The sequence below is a fragment of the Periplaneta americana genome, chromosome 2 (assembly GCF_040183065.1).
Source record: "Periplaneta americana isolate PAMFEO1 chromosome 2, P.americana_PAMFEO1_priV1, whole genome shotgun sequence".
NCBI classification, from domain to species: Eukaryota; Metazoa; Arthropoda; class Insecta; order Blattodea; family Blattidae; genus Periplaneta; species Periplaneta americana.
The window spans coordinates 180,920,261-180,947,609 of record NC_091118.1 but is presented as its reverse complement, the minus strand read 5'-3'; the positions used below and the strand labels follow the sequence as shown (position 1 = coordinate 180,947,609).

Sequence of the window (27,349 nt, the reverse complement as noted above, 5' to 3'; positions counted from 1 at the left end):
AAGTTCCTAATTATGTCAGGTGAAGAATACAATCCGTGCAGTTCTGTGTTGTGTAACTTTCTCCATTCTCCTGTAACTTCATCCTGCTTAGCCCCAAATATTTTCCTAAGCACCTTATTCTCAAACACCCTTAACCTATGTTCCTCTCTCAAAGTGAGAGTCCAAGTTTCACAACCATACAGAACAACCGGTAATATAACTGTTTTATAAATTCTAACTTTCACATTTTTGGACAGCAGACTGGATGATAAGAGCTTCTCAACCGAATAATAACACGCATTTCCCATATTTATTCTGCGTTTAATTTCCTCCTGAGTGTCATTTATATTTGTTACTGTTGATCCAAGATATTTGAATTTTTCCACCTCTTCGAAGGATAAATCTCCAATTTACATTATTGTATATACCTACAAAAATAAGAGGTGTTTATCATCAAGGGAATTTTAAGAATATTTGTGCATTTTAACAATGCTTACAGTTTTCTGGAGAAATTTGTGCAATAGTCTCCCATATTGTGCGAAAATAAAATATACTATAAATTAATGAGCATCACAAATTATTTACACATTTTCTACTTTATATTTAAAAATAAAGCCACTCGAAATAGTGTCTGAATATTAGATATTACAAAATTATTTATTGAAATAGTGCTTGAGTATTAAATTTTAAATTTTGTCCACAGATATCAACGCAAAACAGATTATGTTTTAGGAACATCTAATCCGCCACGACGTGAATACAGTATGGTGTAATAAATAAATAAACAAATGAGTGAGTGAATGACTGAATGAATGAATAAATAAATAAAAAAATAAATAAATACATAAATAAATAAGTAAATAAATACACAAATAAATAAATAAGTAAATAAATACATAAATAAATAAATAAATACACAAATAAATAAATACATAAATAAATAAATAAATAAATAAATAAATATTTTAGACGCTTAAAATTTTAAGAAAATTCCACTACCTACTCAATACAAAATCATAAATCTAGCTAACCCCAATCACTGCTATGCCTGCCAACAGTACAGCGCACAGGTAATTTAGTTGCACCGAACCTTATTGCATTAATTCAAGTAGTTTTCATATTAATATGATCTCCAATAGCTGTATCTTCTGGGTATTTTAAATTACAACTTCGTAAATAAATTCAAAATTTCTCTTGAAAAACACATATTTCCAACGAATTCGTGCTAAAATAAAATAATTTCGAGTATACATACAAATTTAAAGTTGTTTACTGAATTTAAATTTGCGATATTTCGATCTGGAGTAGCATGAAACAAAAAAAAAAATATATATATATATATATATGTTTGTTTTATCACCTGAAGAACAGCACTTCGAGAATCCGTAGTTCGCTTAAACTATGTATAATGAGTAATAAAGGTAAAATAAGCATTATTAATACAAAACACAAATTATAAAATGTATTTTACTCTCAATCATATTCACAATCCTTATAAATAGGAATCAACTCCTTAAACAATTTGTATATCGCAATAACACCCAACCAAAAAAATAAACTTTTGATGCAATTACAGGGTTTCTATGAATTCCCTGCTACGTTTTTTTTTAATTATATACAACAAAATATAGGCTAAATATAAAGTTTTCATAATGAAGAGTTAAATTAGTTCACATTTTCTTCATTTTCTACAAAAAATGATTGCATAGGCATATTACAGAAGAAATGGTAGCCTACTTTTTGCATCACCACCCATTGTCTTAATTCACCGTAAATATTGTATGTGTCCTCTATTGTATTCTTGTACAAGTAATATCTCTCTTCAATGCTGTATACAGCATCTCTGTGTCCGTGTTCTGGAACATCTGCCACAGTGTGTGCGATGGAGTCCTTCAATCATCAATTGCCGTATGTTTGTTCAAGAATATTTTTTTCTTCAGATAGCTCCACAATCTGCTGGATTAATATCTGATGATCTTGCAGGCCAAGTTACAGGAAAGTGCTCGTTGATAACACGGCCACCTGAACAGTCAGAAACAAACTAACTCTCGTTGTCATGGTGATGCAAAAAATCTCATTTCTTGTGTAATAAGGCAGTGAAAGGTTTTTAAAGATTGCGTAGAAAATACAGGAAATACTAGCAATTAAATTTTTGCCTCTTACTTTTGAAAAACCCTATACATTACTGAAACATAGATTGTGAGTTTGATACTTTAGATATAAGGAAATTATTTTATTCATTAACTGGTAAGTGTAAACCTGTTTTGTGCGAGATCGTGCGTATTTGCTTGGTTTCCGTACAAAACCAATCCGCGAAAAGTCTAAAATTCCACATTCAGTATTCCCAACCTAACACATATAACAATTTCCCTCTTCTTACCGCTTAAGTGACATATTGATTTTACTGCTTTAGGCTTTTAACATATTATTTTTAGAGACGTTCAATGTAGTAATAATTATAAATTGGAAACTTACCACTGCAATTTCACCTAAATTGCACTGTTAATTATTGTTTTTAAATTTTTGCAAAAATTAAGTAAACTCTACAACTCCACTAAAGTTACTGCATTCGTGATGCAAGTAACATTAAGGAAGCCGTGAAAAAATCAACAAGAGTCCAGACTCATCATAGACTGGGGGAAAAAAAAGACAGACGTATATCACGGCCTGCTGGAGTATAGTAAACACAGAAAACATTTTAAAGGAACATTGTTGAAGATAGATATTTTTGTTTTGCAAATTTGCCGTCATTGAACAGAAACCAATATGGAGATTTCATTGCAACTAATTAGAAATTCCTCTTTCAGGTATGTAATAAACGATCTTCGCACAAAATAATGTACGATACACGAGCGGTATGTTTTTCTTTCAATTCTCGGAAATTAAAAAAGCGAAACGTAGTTGAGCTTTTTCAATCTTTTCCTCGAACATGAAAACTTCAACATACCGCTCTTGTAACGCATATTACTATTACCTACTGTCCATTCTCGTCTTGTTTTGCAACATCATGATGTACTGACTGGTATTAACCTATTAGAAAGAGGATTCACTCAACCTCCAAATCACAACAATAGACACGTTGGTTTCCAACTGTCTGCACAGAGACCTACACGAAGGATAGGGCGGTTGGGGAAAAAAGTACTAAAAGAGTTACGGAGGGTGAGATACACAGAGAGAGCGATATTGTGTTATTTCCATCGTATTGAATTAGCATCAAAATATCTCTCTCTTTTCCCACCGTAGCTACCCCAAAGCTACAATATGATGAACACCCCCTTCCTCCCTCTACCGCCACTTGAAATGGGAACAGAACGATGGACTTTCCTAACAACTCGATTTGTGCAGGAGGTTAAAAAAAAAAGGGTTTTATTTCTCCTATGGCAATGGATTTTGTGTACATATGTATTGGTATTGTGTTACATAGATCCTCTATGAGGACAGAATACTCACAGAATTGTAAAAAAAAAAAAAAAAAAAAAGGAATACAGAAAAAACCGTTTAAGGGTCGAAGGGTTAAAGTGAGGTTTTCGGTTTTTATACGAAGGGAACAGTCCTGTATCGTTTTTCAGGGGAGGAAAATAATGTTTTTTAAACACAATGTGGATGATTACATGAGTTTCACTATGAAGTCTAGAAAGCTTTCGGTTGAATGGTTTGTGTATTGTTACAATAGGGATGTGATAATTGTGTTAACTCTTAGGGGATTGAAGACGAGATAAATAAAAAAAATCAGTTTAAAAATAACGTGACACAATTTAGATTACATAAAATCACTTCTAAATTTATGTGACAGACGTAAAATATTTCTCTATTTGATTAATGGAAACTTTGCCTCAAAACATTTCAGCTTGTCATCACCAACTCATCCTCATTCTCTTCTTCTTCTTTTTGTTCTTCTTCCGACTCATGGATAGCTGTTCCGTATCAAGGCTATCTATGTCTTTCTACCGTTTCTACTTCTTAGCAGGCTATATCCCTTAAAGACCTACCGGCAAAATGATAAAATATGTTTGCCCTGATAAAGGTTCCTAGGGAATTTTTTAAATATATTCGTCATTATTTTTATATTCTATGCTGTCTTCTACAACGTACACCTTAATCTCAATCTTTATCATTATATCAGTGATTTTTATTTTATCCAACAATCTGACATTTACCATAGATCAAATAAAAGTCGGCCCGGGTAACGTAATCGGTATAGCGCTGGCCTTCTGTGCTCGAGGTTGCGGGTTCGATCCCGGCCCAGATCGATGGCATTTATGCGACAGGCTCATGTCAGTAGATTTACTGGCATGTAAAAGCACTCCTTCGATACAAAATCCCGGCACACCGGCGACGCTGATATAAGCTCAGCATTTGCGAGCGTCGTTAAATAAACCATAATTTTTTTTTTTAGTACTAATGAATCCCATCTTTGCTCCCTCTGAAGGTTTTCTTTTACCTTGTTATCGTAAAATTCATTTATTACAACCGTATAGTAGGTGCTGACATTGAGAGGATATTGTGAAACCTTATTTGAACATCTCCAGGCATGAATTTATACAAATGTTTCAAAACAAAACTATATTTTTTTATATTGTATATTTATAAGTTTTCCTCTAAATCTAAATTCATTTTATAGTTTCTTCTAGTAAAGTCTAAGTATTATCTGAACATTTTAATTTTTATCATTATTTTATTTTAACTTAGACTCTCGAGTATTACTAGGACTTTCAGGGATAGATCTTCATTGATTGAAGCTCTGTAATTTAGTGATTTGTTTGTTCATTCATTTATAGTGTTCTGCCCAGAGGCAGGTCTTTCACTGCAAACCCAGCATTCTCCAGTCTTTCCTATTTTCTGCCTTCCTCTTTGTCTCCCCATATGATTCATATATCATCTGATATCTCCTTCTGCCACGAACTCTTCTCCCGTTCACCATTCCTTCCAGTGAATCTTTCAGTAGGTAGTTCTTTTTCAACCAGTGACCCAACCAATTCCTTTTTCTCTTTCTGATCAGTTTCAGCATCATTCCTTCTTCATCCATTCTTTCCAACACAGCTTCGTTTCTTACTCGGTCCATTTCACACGCCCAATCCTTCTCCATATCCACATTTCAAATGCTTCTAGTCGCTTCTCTTCACTTCGTCGTAATGTCCATGTTTCTGCCCCTTACAATGCTACACTCCACACAAAGCACTTCACTAGTCTCTTCCTTAGTTCTTTTTCCAGAGGTCCGCAGAAAATGCTTTTTCTATTAAAATCTTCCTTTGCCATTGCTATCCTCCTTTTGACTTCCTGGCAACAGCTCATGTTACTGCTTATAGTACACCCCAAGTATTTGAAGCTATCCACTTCCTCTACTAATTTATAAATCGCACGTTTACCTTCTTTACTTTTCTTCCTATGACCATGGTGTTTGTCTTGTTGGCATTTATCTTCATTCCATACTGTTCACAGCTGTCATTTAACTATTATTTTATTTTTTATTGGGTTTTTTACGACGCTGTATCAACATCTAGGTTATTTAGCATCTGAATGAAATGAAGGTGACAATGCCGGTGAAATGAGTCCGGGGTCCAGCACCGAAAGTTACCCAGCATTTGCTCGTATTGGGTTGAGGGAAAACCCCGGAAAAAAACCTCAACCAGGTAACTTGCCCCAACCTGGATTCGAACCCGGGCCACCTGGTTTCGCGGCCAGACGCGCTGACCGTTACTCCATTTAACTAGGCCTATTATTATTAATATTATTATTATTATTATTATTATTATTATTATTAACTTGACGTTTGCCTGGAGACAGCATGAATTTGTCCTCAGAGGACCGTGAATACATATCGTCGGCAGAAAACACGACGTAGGTCGGCAACTGTTATAGAACATAATACGTTTTTGAATGCTTAATAGCTTCGTTGTTTTTTTTTAACATCAAGGACGGTATTTCCTTCGGCAGGATAGACATGAAGTGATCTCACTTGTTCTTTAACTCAGGATAAAATATCAAGGGGAAAATATGACGATTGCTTAAAGCGGAAAAAAAGAAGAAAAAAAGAATGGAGAGAGAGAGAAAAGGCGAGGGAAATATCAAGATTGCGTTTCAAGAAAGCCTGATAATGTTCGTCTCGCTGGGACTATCGTGAGCGGAGAGAAGCATGGAAAAATGCAGGGAAATGGCTTTTTACAGGGTTAATCTGGGATTATTAATCAGAAGGAGGGGGAGGCGCTCGTGTGGAGCCCTCTTGTGCAGGAATCTGGAACTGTACTGTAGAATAGTTGCTCACATTTATTACTGTCCTGGGAGTTGCATAACGACACAGGGGTTAACGTCAACCGACCCAACAGAAAAATTAAACTTATTCCAATACAATGAATATTTGATTGTGAAGCCGTGTTCGTTGTGGCGTATGTAAGAACGTAGTTTGTAAAGATACGGGCATACCTATCAGACAGAGAAAGTATCATGGAGAACTCTATAGGAAATTAGGGTCCACTACTCTTGTACGACTGCTACTAGTAGCAATACTACTGCTTCTTCTACTACTACTACTACTAAAAATCCGAGGCACGACCATGTTCGACCAGCAGCCTGCTGGCCTCACGTCCACATGCCGAAGCAGAGGTGGACGATCATCCAACCAGAATGGAAGTATCGTGTGGTTAGCGCGATGATCCCCAAGCCGTTATAGCTGGCTTTCGTAACCGGATTTCGCTACCTATCGCAGCTCCCCAAGTGCATCACGATGCTGGCTGGGCACCGGTTCCATACACTGGCCGAAATTTCATGAGAAAATTTCTTTCCCCATGAGGACTCGAACCAGCGCGCATTCTGTAAGGCGAGTCCTAGGCAGGATGCCGTAGTCCACGACGTCACGGCGCGAGACATCACTACCACTGTCGATAGAAATTTAGAAATTCATTTATTTAATCTGACAGGATTAAAGCCATAAGACCTTCTCTTCTATCCTACCAGATAGGACACATAAATACAAAAAAAAAAAAATACAAATACTGACAAAAATAATACAAATTAAATTAAAGCCCTTTAGAGGGTCAACAAGCTCAAAAGAACACTATAGAGCTCTCATTGAGCTAATACAAGACAAATAAGATACCGATGATAATAATGATAATAATAATAATAATAATAATAATAATAATAATAATCATCATCATCATCATCATCAACATCGCGGGTTGAGCCGGTAGGCCCGTTCCGTCCCCATTAGAATTGTTCTCTCCAACGAAACCTAGGACGACCAACATTTCTCCTTCCTCTTGGAGCATACTGGAAAGCTTTCTTGTGAATTCGGTGATCCTCCATCCTTTCTAGATGTTCCATCCACCTATTTCGTTGATTTGTTAACCTTTGTGTTATTCCCTCTATCCCTAATTTTTTTCTGATCTCTTCATTCGTCTTGTGTTGTAATAAAGTATATCCCGCCACTGATCTTAGGAATTTCATTTCTGAGGCTTCTAGTCGTCTTTTGTCTCTTTCTGTTAAGGTCCATGTCTCTGCTCCTTAAAGTAATACTGGAAGGGCTACTGTTTTGTACAGTTTTTAACTGTGTTTCTTTCGTTGTTCTTTTTCCTAAGCTCCGTCTAATTGTTTCACATATACCTTGAAATCTATGTATCTTTTCTTCCGTATCTCTTTTTTCCACATAAGAAATGTTGCATCCTAAATATTTAAAATTACTAACTTGTTCAATAATTTTGGAGTCAATAACTATTTTCGACCTTTTATGCTGGGTCCCTATGAAAGCCATTGTTTTTGTTTTAGTGTGTGATATTTTTAAATTATAGCTTTTGGTTATTTGACTCAGTTTATAAGCTGCACTTTTGAGGTTGTATTCTGTATCAGCAATCACCACTTGGTCGTCTGCAAAAGGAAGGCAGTTTGCAGGTGTTTCATCTAAGATAATAGCAATAATAATAATAATAATAATAATAATAATAATAATAATAATAATACATATTAACGATAAAATTGACAACAGCATAGTTACAATCTTTATTATATGCTATGGGTTAAGCCGATGTGCAACATGCAATTCCATGAATTAGAATGTGATTGGTTCTTTAACGTAAATTTGAATTTTGATATTGTCCGACAGTCTCTGACATGGTCAGGGAGAGAATTCCAGAGGCGTGAAATCGATATGCTGAAAGATGATGAGAAGGAGAATGTTCTGTGCCTATTTCTATTAGTTTTAAACGTACTACCATTTCTACTTAATATATTAACAATTATCTTCTGATTGAGGTTCTGGGTGATTTTTACATCTATTATCAGGCAGTAGTAGTTGAAACAGTGTCGTTAAATGACCAACTAAAAAAATAAATATATGATGTACTTTTTAAAACAGTTTGGGACAAGCATTCTAGTAAATGTGTAGGTCTATATTTAGGAAAAAAGACTGAAATTTATGAATCAATAAAATTATTAGCATTGCTTCGCCTTTTACGACTTTCTTATTCTGAAGATCTCAGTCAGTAGTGAATGTGCCTGAGGTAACATATCATTTATACGGAAAAAAAAAACACATTTCTACAAGACATTTTCCTCAATATTTAAAAATGAGAGATACAATAATATTAAAGCTACAACGCAAGTCAAGCAAATACCAACTTTCATTTGTTTTCTCTCGTCTTTTGTTGTTTCTTTTTTGTTTCATTTTTTTTTTCCTTGAATTAAAAAGTTCTGTGTTTGTAAACTTTATTTTCAAGTTATGTTCTGCATTATTATTATTGTTATTGTTCTTTTTTTCATATCATTATTCTTATTTGCATCTTCTTGCTGTTTGGACCTCGCAATAAACAAACGAACAGCCCAGGGCGCGGCTGACGACTGATTCAGAAGCGATACATTCACTCAAGTTTCTGTATCATTTTCCCTCCAGCCTGAAGAGAGCATTCGGTACAAAGAAAATATATATTCGAACCCTCTTTCTCTCCCCTCTCATATAAACCAAAAGTCGAAAAAAGAAAATACATCTCAATTCGCTTTCCTTATTACGATCGCCGCAGGAGATGAAAGATTCATCTCAGCATTTATAGAAATATGAGATAGGTATGCTCTTCGCTTGTTTCTTGTTTAATCATGCGAGATATTTATAAAAGAGAATCAAGGATCATATAACTTATTCTATTAACTTTTACGGATAAAGACATCTGCAACAGCAAATCGTATCGTCATTTGTTATCTTTATAGCACTCCAAGTTAGAAACTACTGATAAAACCCAGATTAGCTGAAGGAGCGATTAGTAATGGGGTAGGGTCCTTGGGGTATATAGACTATAGTCCGGTTTTGACTAACAAAAATTAAGAGATTAGTCTAGCATTGACACCAGAGAAAATATTCACCTATTGAATTGAAATAACTTGGCATAATGCATTTATTTATAGAGTTACAATATGTATTTATTCACACTGCAAATGGGTAAATACCGGTGGCAGTGGTAACTAATTACACTCAATAATGACAATTAATGATAGATACAGTTAGTAATAAATTAATAATACTAATAATAATTAACACTACCACTACTATTACTACTACTACTACTACTACTACTACTACTACTACTACTACTACTACTACTACTACTAATAATAATAATAATAATAATAAATATTATTATAAATAACAGTACTATAATAAAATTAACAAGGAGCATCCTAAATTAAAAGAAGCACGATCACTTAAAATAACACACGATCACTTAAAATAATTTATTAAAGTAGGCCTAAATCTAATTTGTATTTTAATCCTAAGTTCGAACTTTAACCCAAGAGTATGATATGTTCATACATGCACAAGTACAAACTCTGTATAATTTGAAGTCATGGTCTTCTAATTGGAGCGGGTGACGTTATCTAGTGATACGCGGGAGAGGGGAAGTTGAGGCACGAATTATAGGGTCGCACGGCAGCCAAGGCAGTGTGGCTCGAGAATACGAAGTGATGGAACGTTTGCAATGGTGTCAAACGATTCGTAACGAACCAATCTACAGTCGGCAAGTTAAATTGGACAAATTTGGGAGTTACGTTGAGTGGTGGGAGGAACTTCACAATGTCGAGGCATTTGCAAAGCAAATAGGAGCGGATGTATAAACGACGGATAACTTAAATTTAACATCACATCCCCAGAGTCGTATTCACGTATAAAATCTGGGCTGTGTCTCCGATACAGCCTGTCCGATTTTTTTTAATTTCTCTCTTTTTATTTCAATTTACTCCAGGCCAGTTCAAGATTATTCTGTCTATGAATTTGTATTATGAACCTATACCATCTTTCTCTCTCCATTATTGAAGATAACATTGTTATACTGTGATACTTACTTACTTACTGGCTTTTAAGGAACCCGGAGGTTCATTGCCGCCCTCACATAAGCCCGCCATTGGTCCCTATCCTGATCAAGATTAATCCAGTCTCTATCATCATATCCCACCTCCCTCAACTCCATTTTAATGTTATCCTCCCATCTACGTCTCGGCCTCCCCAAAGGTCTTTTTTCCCTCCGGCCTCCCAAATAACACTCTATATGCATTTCTGGATTCGCCCATACGTGCTACATGCCCTTCCCATCTCAAACGTCTGGATTTAATGTTCCTAATTATGTCAGGTGAAGAATACAATGCGTGCAGCTCTGCGTTGTGTAACTTTCTCCATCCTCCTGTAACTTCATGCCTCTTAGCCCCAAATATTTCTTAAGCACCTTATTCTCAAACACCCTTAACCTATGTTCCTCTCTCAAAGTGAGAGTCCAAGTTTCACAACCATACTATTCTAAGTGTTTTATAAATTCTAACTTTCAGATTTTTTGACAGCAGGCTAGATGACAAAAGCTTCTCATCCGAATAATAACAGGCATTTATTCTGTGTTTAATTTCCTCCCGAGTGTCATTTATATTTGTTACTGTTGCTCCAAGTTATTTGAATTTTTCCACCTCTTCGAAGGATAAATCTCAAATTTTTATAGTTCCATTTCGTACAATATTCTGGTCACGAGACATAATCATATACATAGTCTGATATACTAAATGGGAATAATCTATATAATTATTCGTCTTTCTAAATAATTTGTGTATATGGGAATCCGTCATTCAACTGTTGGTTTATTTTTATTATTCCATGTGTAATCAATAAAGGGGGCAGATCTTGTTCACTGAGGGATGTATTCTCAAGAAGAAGACGAGTCTAGTCGAGCGTAGGGGAGTGAATGTACCATGAAGACTAAACTAAATGAATCATAAGTTAGTCTTGGCGCCAGTTTACTTTACGACATTGGAGTGTTGATTCTATTTAAAATGCGTATAAAAAAGGAACTCTATAAAAGCTGAGCTTCCAGATCCGAAAGCTTTAATATTGACCACAATTACACGCCTGTTTCTCTGGTAAATTTTAAATAATCTCTGGATAAACGAGAAACCGGGAAGAATATTTAAGGAAATGCCATCTTGTAGGAATTTTATCTTCTCATTTTATTGCTTAGTACAATGATTATTTTTGAAATTTTTTATTAGCAAACAGAAAAGTCTTTACATTAAAATACAGAGGCCTCGTTGTAGAATTAAAAAAAATAAAATCTCAGAACGCATTTTTTTATATTATTATTATCTAGACAGTCTTGTCTATGTTTGTATACATTTCCGTATGAATTACCGGGTTTTTATTGCTAGGAAGGAGACGTTAGCGCGTTGGTTTGTAATCTACGATCCAGGGAAACCACTAATGCTGCGAGATGGGGGGTGTTTACTGCCAGTGCTAGGTACACAGACAACCCTATAAGACCCAGCATCCAGGTTTACAAGCACGGAGAAGTCTTATAATGCAAGTATCAAGTGGAGCACAACGACACGTCTGAGTTGTAAAACTGGCACCTTTGCAGCTCCAGAATATAAATAAAAAGAGAGCAATCGTGTTGACAGAGCTTAGGCGCGTCCAATTACACCGAGGGACAGACAGACAGGAGAACAGTCTTCCTTGTTCTCAATACGGAAGACCTTTCTTTCATTTATTCATTCCTCTTTCTCTGCTTCCTTAAATCTTACATTTTTTTCCTTCTTTTATGAATTATTCTCTTTCCGCCTTTCGTATCTTCTTAATCTCTTATATTCATTCTTTATTATAGCAGTGCAATTGTTTATTATTTAAAAAATTGACTTTTTTATTATTATTGTTTATTTTTCTTCCCCCATTTCATTTTTTTAAATTCAATAATATATACATCTTGATTACACAACTTTTAACACTGTATCACTTCGGAATATGTATGATAAGAACTTTCTTGTGTTAAATTTTAACGTACCTTGTTAACATGTTTCGACCTATTTTCGGTCATCTTCGGAACTGGTCGGAAACAAGAGGCACCAAGACCAACAACGACCAGTTCCGAAGATGACCGAAAATAGGTCGTAACATGTTAACACGGTACGTTAAAATTTAACACAAGAAAGTTCTTATCATACATATTCCGAAGTCAATAATATAATTATTATCAGTTCATGTTATATCATTCATTTAGGGCTGTGAATAATTTATTAGTTCATTCATGTATTTATTTATTATTTATACAAAGTTTTCTGCCCAAGACCATATCTTTCTTTACGAACCCAGCGTTCTCCAATTTTCACTATTTTCTTCCTTCCTCTTAGTCTCTTCATAGATCCAAATATCTTAGTATTTATTTATTTATTTATTTATTTATTTATTTATTTATTTATTTATTTATTCTAACAGAATTGAGGCCATAAGTCCTTCTCTTCCATTCTGTCAGGTAACACATATAAATACAAAAAATACAAGCACTAACAAAATAATACAAATTAAATTAAAGCCCTATATATGAGCCGTTCAGAGCAGAAGTGGTGTAAGTCAAAAATGGGTAATGAGGGTTAAAGTAAACATTCTGTAAAATACAGCGCAAATTAGCAGTTAATATTCAATTTATTTAAAATATTAGTAGTCAGTGGATAGCAAGAAGGACATATTAATCGCTACTTTGCGCTGTATTTTACAAAATTTTGACTTTAAACCTCATTACCCAATTTTGACTTGCACCACTTTTGCTCTGAACGGCTCATATGTGTCTACGTAAAGATTAATTTTTGGTCCTACAGAATATATCTGTTATGTAATAATCATTGTTACATAACAAATGTAGTCTGTAGGACCAAAAATTAATCTTTACGTAGATTCTTCGCCCAACAGTGCATAATACTGTGGAATCCTGGCCACCAAGTCACTCAATTGAGTGTGTTCCTTGTATAATGGCAATTGATTTATTATTATGTCAACATAATGTCGAACTTGAAGTCAGGTCACAAAGGGAAAAACACTAGAGGAGAGGGATTCGATCCGGTGCTGTGGATTGAACTTCGGCGTAGCTCAATGGTTAGAGCACTTGGTACGTAGAACCAAGGACCCGGGTTCGATCCCCGACGCCAGAGCGAGTTTTCTCCTCTAATAATCATCTTATATATGTGGTTTATTTACTTATTGTCTATTGTATAAAGATTGTAAATGTGGCATACCTAAGTGTTAAATAAAAAAAAAATATATGGATCATATGTGGAGATTTAGAGAAAGGCAGAAAGTAGGAAAGATTGGAGAATGCTGGGTTTACAGTGAAAGACCTGCCCATGGGCAGAACACACATATGTATGAGGGTCAACTGGGTCAAAGAACACTATAAGGCACTTATTAAGCTAATACAAGAACAAAATGGTTAACATGACAATAATAGGTATGTTAATATAATAATAATAATAATAATAATAATAATAATAATAATAATAATAATAATAATACATTACACAATAACGATAACAACAGCATAATTACAATATATATTATATGGTAAGGGTTAAGCCGAGGTTGTGCAACCTGACAGGTTTTTAACAAGCAATTCCATGAACTAGAATGTGATTTGTTAATTTTTTCATCGCTCTTCTTTTACTTCAAATATTAAGGAAGTGTAATTACTGAGGAAATTCAGAATATTCCTCAAAATTTTCCTCTGAATGCTGTTCATTTCCTAGAAGAGATACTACTAATGATTGAGTAGGAGAACCATGTGTGAATGTATAATTTCATTTCTGCCCATTCTTTTGTGAACAGAACTTGTTTTTATATGAACTTATTTTTTTTTAACAAAGATAGAGAATTTAAAAATCTTTCATGCTTCTTGATTCGCAGTTTTAATGTAGCATCTTCACATTGCTTTCTTACTTGACATACAATGTTAATTTATTTATTCACTCCGACCTATGAACTGAGACTAGTCATACATTTAAATCTACATTAAGAGTTCGTATATTTCTCTACCGATTAGCTAATATGAATTCCGTTTTATTACTTCTTGTTTATTTATTGACACATGTTTTTATTTACGTCCTTGTTCCTCCAAGTATCGAATGAGGTCCGTTTTCAGTTTCATTGTTGTGGAGCTGCTCTCAACTCTTAGAATTTAATTACTGCTCAGATATTTAACTCGGCAGTTTGAAGATATGAGAACACAAGAGAACTGTAAATTAAACACGATAACACTTTAACGACTAAACAGACATGTTAAGTCAATATAAAAAAGAAGAAAATAACACGAGTAATGGAGAAGCTTTGTCTTTTAGTCTTTTATACGACTTGCTATTGTTTTAAAGTCCGTAGGAAGAAGTGTGAAATTTGTGCCAAAACAAATATTATCATTTGCATAGGAATTTAGAACGTTAAAACCGCTGTATATCACAGTTTATATAGTAGGCGCTTTAAAAAGTTATGTAGAAAAAATATAGTCTTATTCCTTCCCTGCATGTTTCTTTTTCCCCTTGTGTCAATAGTTGAATAACGGTCCCGTGGACTATGAGATACGTCACGGCGTTTATAATTAGAATGTGTTTATCGTTATGTTCCATTCACAAGGGGGCCGTGAGAACCCTCGTAGACGGGAAGGTGGCGCCAAAGATACAGTTTTATGACGTCCCGAAACTCTTTTATACATCTGTGTTGCTCTCTGTGTGTTTCTTACATTTGTTTAACAATGAGCCGCCTTTGATTTCGACATGAAACGGTTTTACCTCCAAACAAAAAATTACACAAACAAATGAAGAACCATGCGAGATTTCCAACAATTGAATAACCGTGTATATTTTTATATGGCAATATCTTTGAGCTTTAAAAAGGAATTTCGAGTAATAATATTTGTTCTGGCTCATATTGTTCTCATAATTTATATTATACATTTTATTATCATTATTTTGGTGGAAATTTATGCAGCATTAGGCGAGTATAGATTATGAATTTGACATCGAAGGATTTTTCATTCATAAATATTTAGAATTGAACTATGTACATTTTGCAATGATTATGTATGTTTATATGTATGTATGTTTATATGTATGTATGTATGTATGTATGTATGTATGTATGTATGTATGTATGTATGTATGTATGTATGTATGTATGTATGTAAGATGCGTAAATACTGCTTGTAGCTTTCCTTTAAGGAAACTCTAGGTACAAAAGTTATGGGGGTGGAAAAAAGAATATTTTGAACATGTTATCAAAAACTGTGTTTCTCAATTATGAAGAGTGTGCCAAGGAGTCTATTTTTTTAATCGCATCATATAAGCCTACTTATTTTCTTCCGTTTTCGATTCATCACTTAGAATTAACTTTAGCAAAGTCACATTTCTCGTTGAAAATTTTAACAAAATTTTTTGTAAAAATTTGAATATAAAAAAGACGAATGTCTCTACTTTTTCCTAGCCGTGTATAGTGCTAAACATGAAGTACAGCCTTCTAGATGGATCTATTTGACGTACACTAAAGGGTTCAGAATTTTTATAGAACTCTAAAGTTGAAAATAAATGTTCTTCGATTTACGGCATTATTATCTGACACAAATGTAACATCCTGTGAGGCATTTCTTTTACGTAATCGATTCATCTGAGGCTGAGGTGATTACAATGTATCGCATGCTTACTAGTTTTTTCGTAACTTCTGTCACATTTCTATTTATCTAGTTAAATGTAAGAACGAAGAAAGTTTGCACGTTTTTATTTTACGTAAAAAATGGGAAAAGAAAGTCGTTAATCCGAAATTGGAACTATATCTTTTTCCTGCAGTTTTTAAAGGACCATTTTATAATTGAAATTATTGTATTTAAGGGGTTAGGTACAGCTTACAGCAGTAACATTTTGGATATATTCAAAAAAATTTTTCTCCATTACTGTATCTTGTACAATAATGGAAATTAATATGTATAAAATACTGTCCTTCTGCTATATGAAAAAAAAAATTACGATTTAAAAAGGAGTACTTACATTTTTGTTATCAAAATTCAGTTCACTATGCAGTGATGAAGCGTTTCCCACATAACTCAAAAACTACCCAACATTCTGTGATGAAATATTTTGTGTGTATTTATGCATGTCACATCTACAAAATGATGCCAGATCACCTCTCTAAAATTTTGATAGATTGCCTGATAAAAAATAAATTCATTTAAAAAATGGTCAAATATCAGTACTTTCTTCTAACACAAAATAAAAAAAAAATATTATTTATTAAGGAATGTATTGCCTACATGACTTTCAGCAATAAAATAAAAGAGAGAAAACATGAAAAAGTTAACAAGTTTACGAGTTGTGACTGAAACGCTTAATCACTGCACAGTAAACTGCCACCATTTTGAATGTAATATATATATATATATATATATATTTTAAATCGTAAAAATATTTTTAATGTAGCAGAAGGGTAGTGTTATTTTTATTTATTTATTATATATTAGATCACAGACACATTACATACAACAATTTTACACAAAGCTATATTATTATTTAAATACAATTTCTACATTTTACCTATTTACATAATTTGTTTTATCTTGCACTAGCTTTCAGTTATTGTGCAAGACTCAACTCATTCTAGAATATTGGTACCATCAGTATTGGTTTACCTTCCTAAGATGTACTTCCCTCTTCAATCTGCAATGTGCAGCTAGCATATCTAAATCATCTCTAATTCTACTTTCTTCTATACCTCTTTCCTTACAAAAATATTTATGCAATTCATATAAGCTCTCTCTCGTATTTAAGCCTTCTACCTTAATTTTATTTCATAATATTCTTTTGACGTACCTTCAAAACTATTAAATTTAGAAATAAAAAAGATAGCCAAATAATTTCTAACTAAGTCAAATTTCAGAAGGATAGTGTTTCAAACATACAAATTTTCATTATTGTACGAGATACAGTAATGGAGGGGAAAATGTTGAATATTCCCAAAAATGTTACTGCTATAAACTGTACCTAACTCCTTAATGTTAATCCCCAGATGAATGTGACTGGCACTTGAAGATAAATCGTTGTACACAATCCGCTGGACAGAGGAACAAGGCTGCAGAAATAATCATTTCGTGGAAATCACGAAATGAACTTCTATAACTACGCAGTACTTTGTGCTTATACTTCATGTAATGAGAAAGTAAAAATAAATTGGAATTCCTGAGCCACGGCTGACTGAGGCATCTGTCTCACTATGTGAGAGGCAGTAAGAATGAGGTATAAACACCGAACTACAATTTTAATACATATTCACAGCTCTCAAATATTTGAGACTGTTTTAATGACAGGCATGTGTCTGTCTGTCTGCATATCCCCTTCTCTCTCTCACTCACACGTCAGAGTAGAGTCCTGGTTTCTGGATCCGAGTGTTTGTTAAACAGAATAAAAATCCAGTAGGTATGCTGTTGAAGTTAATAGCCTCTCATTTAGAAACAAATATTAAGGCAGAGAAGGCTATATATCTCGTTAAAAATACAGCAAGCCATTCGCTTTCTTGCATACCCTTTCCAGTTATTGTTTCAGTATTCTTCATCCAAGATGTAAGCACAGATATTCGTGTAGGACCAATACTTTGAGATTGTTACTGCGAAATCTGTACAGGCTTGAAATCTTATGCCTTCAGAATAATCTTTTATAGTTACAATGAAATTACACTAAAATTTTCACAGTTATAGGAAACGATCCTGAAAAAAGTTTTTTTTAATGCCGGATTGGAAAGATGCATGCCATGATTCATTACCGCTTCAATTACCAATACCAAAAACATTAATCAAATCTATAATCAGTTACATGAACACAAATCATCTACAACACACAATAGAAACAGGAACTCAACAAGAGTAAAAACGGCCTACTGATATACCTACACATTCTAAACACGCGACATGACCACAGATGTTAATGCCTAAATAAAATACAATTAACAAAAAAATATGCACAGTAAGGTTAACATAAAAATTATCTCCATACACAATCCACTCTATTAATTTGGAGTGATTTATTAAAGGATGCATTCAAGACTAATTTATAAAAATGTTAAACTAAGTATCCTTGCACCAAAAACCAGATGTTCTCTGAACCAAATAATCTTCTTATTCTTTTTCTTCTTCTTCTTCTTCTTCTTCTTCTTCTTCTTCTTCCTATCAAGGATGGGTAAATCCCGTTCCGAGACTAATGGAATTGCGAAGTCCATCTTGTTTGTGGCCGTCTGCCTTGGTGTTGATAAAAACATGCTTGCCGTGGGAAACGATCAGGGGGCATCCGTTGTACATGCATATACCATTGCTGTTGAGAGGTATGAATTTCTTCGACCATATTTGTTGTTTTAAGTTCTTTCCGCATGTCTTCGCCTCTCATTCTATCCCTTAATGTGACTCCCAGGGTGTGTCTTAGGAACCTCATTTCTGATGCTTCTATTCTTTTTCGATCTTGTTGTCTTAGCACCCATGTTTCACTTCCATAGCGAAGGGCCGGTTTTGATGTAATGTTAGGCATCCTGATTTTTAGATCTTGTCTCATATTCTTTCCGAAATACCTGTTTATAGATCCATTTAATTTATTGTATTTCTGGACATTTTCTTCCAGATCAGCATTAAATGTAAATGCTGAAATAGTACAGCCAAGATACTTAAATGCATGAACCTGTTCTATTATTTCTAAGTCCATCAATATTTTAACTCCTCGTTGATTCTTTCCATGCATGGCCATTGATTTTGTCTTCCTAGTAGAAATTTTCATATTATACATCTCTAATATTCTATTTAATGTAGTAACATTTGTCTGTAGGCTGTCTTCAGAGTTTGCTATTAGGACCTGGTCATCTGCAAACAAAACTGTAGTTATGTAATTATTATTGCCCAAAATTTATGCAATTCGGACTCGTTATTTGCCAGTCTTGTAGTATTTTATTGATGTATAAATCAAACAGCAAGGGTGATAACCCACATCCCTGTCTTAGGCCTTGATTTACCACGAGGGGCTTTCCATTTTTGTTAAACATAATACTGGTTGAATCATACACCAAATGATCATATTTTAATTATTTGCATGTAATAATAATAAAGAAACATGTTAAAGGAATTATCATTGCACCAAATGAGTGGTCTCTGGACCAAAATGATCACAATTAGTTACTTAAATACAATTTAAATTATGTAACATATTAAACTATTTATCCTTCTATCAAATACGAATGCTTCCTGGACCAAATGCCCTATTTTAATTATGTAATTACTTTATATCTATTACTAACAAGTGCAGCGGAGCGTACAGGTACGGCTAATTAATAACAGAATTTAAAATTGATCTTCCATTGTTCACTTTATATCTGTCACCTTGGCGACAACGATATTATTAGGAAAAGCGAATAGTACTTTATCTGCAGACCAATATCAATACAAACAGTGCAAATAAATCCCAGTACATAACAGGAATCAGTGTTCCCTGCAAAGAACTTTCAGTTATTGGCTGTGTGCCTTATTTACGGCGCACTTGAAGGTGTTATGGTCAGGGGGTGTTACGTGTCAGGGTGCGGAACAGCGAAATGAAGACAATCGCCTAGTCGGTGGAATGGTGGAGGGGGACGGAAGATGCATTGGGGGGATTACATCCCTTCCTTCCTTCTTTTTACCCCTCCCAGAATAGCGTGACGTAAAGAGCCGTTGCCACAAAATAGTGGGAAACCATTAGTGTCAAATAGAAATGGCGAGGGTGTTCCTCCCACATCGACCTACAGGTGATAAACATTTTTTCTCCCTTTCCATCTACAGACAGTCTTACAACTGGATCTAATGAAGAAGGCGAGATATAAGATATTTCAGCCCGGAAATTATCACCGTTTATGAACAATGCTGACGTCAGCGGTGGTTCAATACTGACATGGACTTCCATTCCCGACTGAGAAATTTCGATCTGTGATTCTTTGGTTAGGTTCCAAAGCAAAGTACCTGACAGCTGGCCTCAGCCTGTTACAGATTTTCAGTTTGTGCTCTTAATATATATACATCAATGAGTTTCGTTACTCGAAGAAATCTGTGGATCAAAGAGATTTTGTGTAGACTTTTTCCAGTTGAGTTGTATTGATAAGAGCCGGAGAGGTGACGTCAGTAAAGAATGCGGCTGGAATTCCTGCCACCTTCCTTGCCGGTTATTTATTAATTGAAGAGCTGGGTGCAATAAGAGCGTTGGCCTATTAACGCTGTTATTGCATAAATAGCTGTTCTTAAATATTTTGCATTATAGAACCTATAATATTATTTATATATAAATATCTACGTCTGTGGAATGACGGTTAACGCGTCTGGTCGCGAAACCAGGTGGCCCGGTTTCGATTCCCGGTTGGGACAAGTTACCTGCTTGAGATTTTTTCCGGTGTTTTCCCTCAATCCGATATGAGCAAATGCTGGGTAACTCTCGGTGCTGGACCCCGGACTCATTTCACCGACATTATCACCTTCGTCTCATTCAGAACTAAATAGGCCTAACCTAAGATGTCGATAAAGTGCCGTAAAATAACCTACTAAAATAAAATTTATAATAACTTGTTAACATAAGATTAATTATCACCAATTTTTTTTTATTTTTTTGCTGACAATTTTGAATTTTTTATCTAGTTTTTTTCTCGAAAGCGATTTTTTTACATTAACGAATGCTGTTATTGTACCCTCCCAAGTCTTACATTCGTTCTAGAGGTAGACTTTTCTAAGTATGACAGTACCTTATTTCTGCTATCTGCACAAGATGAATCGTAAGTAATGCCATTAATTTTAGAAGGTTAATTTTTTTATACATTGGAAACATAAAAGTTTAATAATTTTAAAAGTTTGCTCGTTTTTGCTTCCTTTTCGAGACAAAAATAGTTTTATATTACATAATTCCTAGCGTGTTTCGGGAAAGCTATTGAATTAATTCCCAATATGCTTTATCAATCCAAGAGATCAGTGTATTATGATGACTATTTCGTTTATATGACGTCATTCAATTTTCGACCAATGAAGTATAATGAAATTTTGAATTCCAACCAATCACAGTCAGACTTTGCGATAATTTCTGCAGCTAGATTTATCGCTATCAATTTATCGCATGGTCGTTCTTTTGTTTAGTCGTTGTCGCCAACTGTTTCCCCGTAAATTGATGATCATGAATACATTAAGATGTAGCTACACGGTTAAACTTTTCTTTCAACTTTAAAGCAATGAATGCAAGATTGATATTTAATATTAATTAATATATTTACGCAGTGAAGACCACGTTCAAAACGGTGCACCATGTAGGCACAAAATCTTTATGCATCTTAATTGAACGTACCTTTTAAACTTGATTCTATTCTTCCCAGATTGCACGCATACGCGATTGGAATATTGAACTGTGTAGATGCAGCTTTAGTTCCGTTACACACTACAGCGAGAATGCGTTTGTCGAGCTATAAAAAATGCTTTCGTGTAGCACTCATTGTAAGTAACGGTCGAAACAAGGCACAGCTGACATTGGTCCTGCTTTCACAGGTAGGCCTAACGTAACCTATAAAATTGTAGCCTATAACATTTGTATTGAAATTAAACTATTAATAGACGTTCAAATTTATGTAACATCATCGCATATCAAACTCAAAGACCTTGCACAGTAATAATGTCTTTGATCAAACTGCTTTTCGTATGGCGTAATAAAATTCGTGTTTTAATTAGGCTTATCTATACAGAGATGGCTTCACTGTGCAGCAACATGTCTCGCTGTGAATACCTAAGCATTGGTATATAGCTGTCCCCACTGTTACTGTTAAATTAAATTATGATTTCAACAGATAATGAAAATGTATTTGTTATAACAATAAGAGAAAAGTGCAGTACATGTAAACAACAATGTTAAACCTGTATTTCGCTTTTCGCAATTGGCATTACTGAATAATAACATCGAATTTCTTTATTGCAATAATCGATATTCATCTACGAGTATTTCAACTTCACAATGTCTGAATAGGTTAAATTATTCGTTAATATACAATTATTAACATTTTGTGATCGAATTTTAGGGATATATTATTTAAATTTTTATTTTATTCACGAAATAGTCCTAATAAATGTCACTCGAGGTCTGAGATTTCCCAGATAAATCTCAGACCTCTCGTGACATTACTACAGATAAATTACTGAAAGAATTTCAGGTTTGTCTTTTAAATGTAAGTTTTCATTCTGAAAAATAATTTTAAAGTGTTACATTTATTCGGATCAAATTTCTACACATTTAAAGGACAAAACTAAAACTCTTTGAATCTTTCAATATCATAATACACTGCTCTCTTAAATTGACTGAACATATTGGGAACTAAACCAATGACTTTCCCAAAGCACGCTATGAAATATTTCATGTAAAACGATTTTTGTCTCGAAAAGGAAGCAAAAATGAGCAAAATTGTATTTTAACTTTTTTGTTTGAAATATCTCAAAGAATAACACTCTGGACTGAAATTAATGAATTTACTTACGTTTCGCCTTGTACAACCCCGTAACATAAGCTTAATTATTATCAAATTAAAAAAAATTGTTTCTGGCAATAAATTTTAAATTATCTATGTTATTTTTCCTCGAAAGCGGTTTTTTATATATTAACGAACGTTGTTATTGTATCCAACTCAAGTTTACATTCGTTCTACAGGTGAACTTGTCTGAGTACGACAGTATCTTATTTCCGTTTTGTATGTAGACAGAAGGAGAAAGGAGAAAGAAGGTGAAGAAAAAGAGAAGACATAATGAGATGGAAGAAAGTAAGAATAATAGAGGAAAGAGAAAGGAAGAGAGAAAGGAATATGAAGACGGGAGAAGAGAGGAAAGAGGAAGAAATTGATGAAGAAAATAAATGGAGAGAAAATGAAGAAGAGGGGAAAGAGAATGGAAGAGAGAAAAGAATATGAAAAGAGTATGAGAGGAAAAAGGAAGAAATTGATGAAAATAAATGAAGTGAAAATGAGGAAGAGGGGAAAGAGAATGGAAGAGAGAAAAGAATATGAAGAGAGTATAAGAGAGAAAAAAGGAAGAAATTGATGAAGAAAATAAGTGAAGTGAAAATGAAGAAGAGGGGAAAGAGAATGGAAGAGAGAAAGGAATATGAAGAGGAGAGAAGAGAGGAAACAGGAAGAAATTGATTAAGAAAATAAATTAAGGAAATATGAAGAAGAGAAGGAAGGAAATAAATAAGAGAATAAGGAGAAAAAATAGCAGGTGGTGAAGGAGTCGAAAAGGAAAGTGATAGCCTAAGAAGAAAAATAATGACGAAAGAAGTAAAGAGGAAGCCGAAGAAGATAGATAGATAGATAGATAGATAGATAGATAGATAGATAGATAGATAGATAGATAGATAGATAGATAGATAGATAGATAGATAGATAGATAGGTAGGTAGGTAGGTAGGTAGGTAGGTAGGTAGGTAGGTAGGTAGGTAGGTAGGTAGATAGATAGATAGATAGATAGATAGATAGATAGATAGATAGATAGATAGATAGATAGATAGATAGATAGATAGATAGATAGATAGATAGATAGATAGATAGATAGATAGATAGATAGATGAATTTAATGTCATTCAGCGATTTACAGCCATAGACAACGTCAGAGTATATATATATATATATATATATATATATATATATATATATATATATATATATGCATGGCTACTACAATATGAATAAATGCAAAAATAAAATAAAAAGTAAATATACAATCACCAGATAATCACAAAAACAGGTTAAAAGTTTTAAAAGAAATACTATAAAATCAGGTTTAAATGTACAGATTTGTCAATTACATGAGGTTAAAACAAATTGTATCTAAAACGTAATATTGCTAAAATCATTGACACTGTAGATTGGATTTGCCATCAATGTCCTCCTCACCATCCTTCGGAAAGTAAAATATGACGTGTTTCTTATATGCAATGGTAAAGGAGGAGGAAGATGAAAAGGAAAAGAGGGAAGGATAGTAGAATAATAAAGGGAAGAAGAATAAAATGATATAATAAGGAAAAGTAATTGAAGGTGCAGAAGAGCTGCTTTCCACTTTCCGGTCAGAATCCGACATAGATTTGTGCTCATGTATTCAGTGTCTTCGCAACGGTCGTACCCTCCTCCTCCCATTACACGAAAGTTTGTTGTAATGTCGTTCGGCGTGACTCCTCCATTACTGCCTGGCCTGAGTCACGACTCCGACAAGCAGTCGGTCGGTCGGTTCCATTTAGTACGTGTGAAGTAGATTGATCATAACCTGGGAGGACATGCGTCATATTTAGTCGTTTAGCCGTGTCGGTTTGTGGAGCAGACTCCGGTTACGACTTCTTCGTTTGGGATTGGAGCTCTTCCAGGATGACATCTTCCTCGCTGCTCCTCCTTTTTATCCAGGAGTGCTCTGCCGACATTTAGGGGTGTCCAAACACGGCTGTGTCTCATTCAGCGAATACTCAGTGTGAGTAAAAACAAGTCGCAACTGGTCGGATGTAACTGTCTGAAACTCGTAAGGCGCAGTACACAAAATACGATATGTTATACTTCACACTAACAGTAGAAAGACGGAGGGGTATTTTAACCTTCCATTCCATATTTATGAGCGCATTACTCCTGTGCTATATGTCATATCCAGTTGTGGTTCTTTGACATTTCTCAATTTTACCAAGATAATTTTCACCTGAAATCTGGACGTTGAAACTTTTATAGAAATGGAGATATTAAAAAAGAATACCTAGAAATTGATAGGCGTCCACACCTGTGGAGTAACGGTTAGCGCGTTTGGCCGCGAAACCAGGTGGTCCGTGTTCGATTCCTCATCGGTGCAAATTGCCTGGTAGAGGTTTTTTCCACAGTTTTCCCTCAACCCAATATGAACAAATGCTGGGTAACTTTCGGAGCTGGACCACGGACTCATTTCACCGGCATTATCAACTTCATCTCGTTCAGACGCTAAGATGTTGATAAAGCGTCGTAAAATAACGTACTGAAAAATTGATAGGCCTATCCGTCGATATTATCAGTATGTATATATAGCCCGAAGACTGGTCTGAACCTCACAAGTGACACCAATAAGGCATCACTCATGAGGTAACTAAGCCAGAAGATAATGGGGTCAGTTTCTTCCCCCTCCCTTGCATACATCGCCGACTATATATATGCATATAGAGTGTTAGTTGGGAGGCCGGAGGGAAAAAGACCTTTAGGGAGGCCGAGACGTAGATGGAAAGATAATATTAGAATGGATTTGAGGGAGGTGGGATATGATGATAGAGAATGGATTAATCTTGCTCAGGATAGGGACCAATGGCGGGCTTATGTGAGGGCGGCAATGGAACTCCGGGTTCCTTAAAAGCCAGTAAGTAAGTATATATATATATTGCACTAATCAAACTTGAGATGTAATTATCAGTAATGAAGTGTAGCCTAATATTATTCAATTAGTGACTAATTTTGGACTCAATACTATGCTTTCATAGTTAAAATACATAAAATGAGAAAATGACTGTGTTTAAGAATCTAAGAGTAGCGGCACATTCGTAAACACACCGCCGATACCATCCAAAAGTAACCGCTTTGAAGACGGCGTATTGTGACGCAATAACAGGAAATAGAACTATCAATCTATTATTATTATTATTATTATTATTATTATTATTATTATTATTAACGAAAATATTACTTACTAACAAAGACAATAACTTTAATCCATAACACTACAATATTTAGAATCTTACTGTTTTGTGTTACCTATTGCATTTTTATACAGACTGTAGCCTACTTCTGTTGTGAAGAGCTATCATTACGATGCTCAAAAATATATTGCTAATGCATTGCATTACATATTATACAACCAAATCATTTTTCCGTGCATATTAAGGCAATATAAAATAAGGTGTCGAAACTACCCCCGCACTCTTTCTCGGTATATCACCATATCCAGTCTTCATAGTGCTAAAGGGCTATTCACAATGCAACTCAAACGCGACGTGAACAGAAAAGCTTCCTGTCAGATTATTATTTTAATTTACTAAAACGTAAACATGAAAATTAGCGAACTCCAAGCCTTAACGTTCGTGATGACGTAATTAGAAAAAAATAACACTATCGGATGGCGTAGCAACAAAAAAGAAAAACGATAAAATGTTGTCGTTTAACGAAAGTTAATAATTATATTTCAATATTATCACTGTTTCTATGGTAACTTTCTTCCCTTACCGCTGTATTTCATTTTCTTCGTTTTTCTTTTGTTTTGTTTCCTCCATTTGCATTTGATAATTTTTTACTTTTATTTATTTCCTTGCTCCCCTTTCCTCCTTTTCTTTCTTAAACCCTCATTATAGCCTATTATTTTGTGTTTTTATTATGCTTGTTTTCTGTCTTTATTCCCTTCTTCCTTAATTTTCTTTCTTTTCCCTGTTATTGCTTCCATTTTCTTAGTTTGACCCGCTCTTATTTCTTTTCTCTAGTTCGTTATTTATTATTCCTCCTTTCTTCTATACCTTGCTTCGTGTCTTCTTTGTTACTTGTTTCGTCTGTGTGCTCAGTCTTTCTTGCGTTGTGTTGTGGCACCCCTGCTCTGCTGGCGCTGGTCACCGTTTTATTCCCTCTCGAGTCGCTGTCGCCCATCTCCTTCTTTATGGCTCTAATATAAGAAATGGTCGCTCGCCGTTTATGCCATTCATTCCCCCCTCTGTTTTGTATTTGGCGAAGATTAACTCAAACCGAGTTATGGCGTCCGGAATGAGATCGGCGGGCGGGCTGCACTGCAGGATGACTAAGTCGAACCCCATTGATTTAACATGATCACTACGACCACGTGCAAGCGCTCGGTATCCGATAACCGTGCAGCCTCACATATTTATTCTACAAGAAACAGCATTTTTTCACGGCCTATTAATCCACATTAATTAAGGCTTCCTTTCTTCCATCCTTCTTCCTTCACTAGCTGTCTTAATTTGATATTTTTCGTCTTTATTTTTTTACGTCTATCGATTATACGCTTGACATTCGATAAGTCTGGTCACACTTTCTGTTAATACGGTGACGT

At 34.5% G+C, this 27,349-nt stretch overlaps 1 protein-coding gene across 5 annotated transcripts in view; it reads left to right on the top strand.

The window, feature by feature from the left end:
- Positions 1 to 27,349, top strand: part of dac (dachshund family transcription factor) — a 1,230,461-nt gene that overhangs the window by 439,340 nt on the left and 763,772 nt on the right. The gene's annotated exons all lie outside the window — the stretch shown is intronic.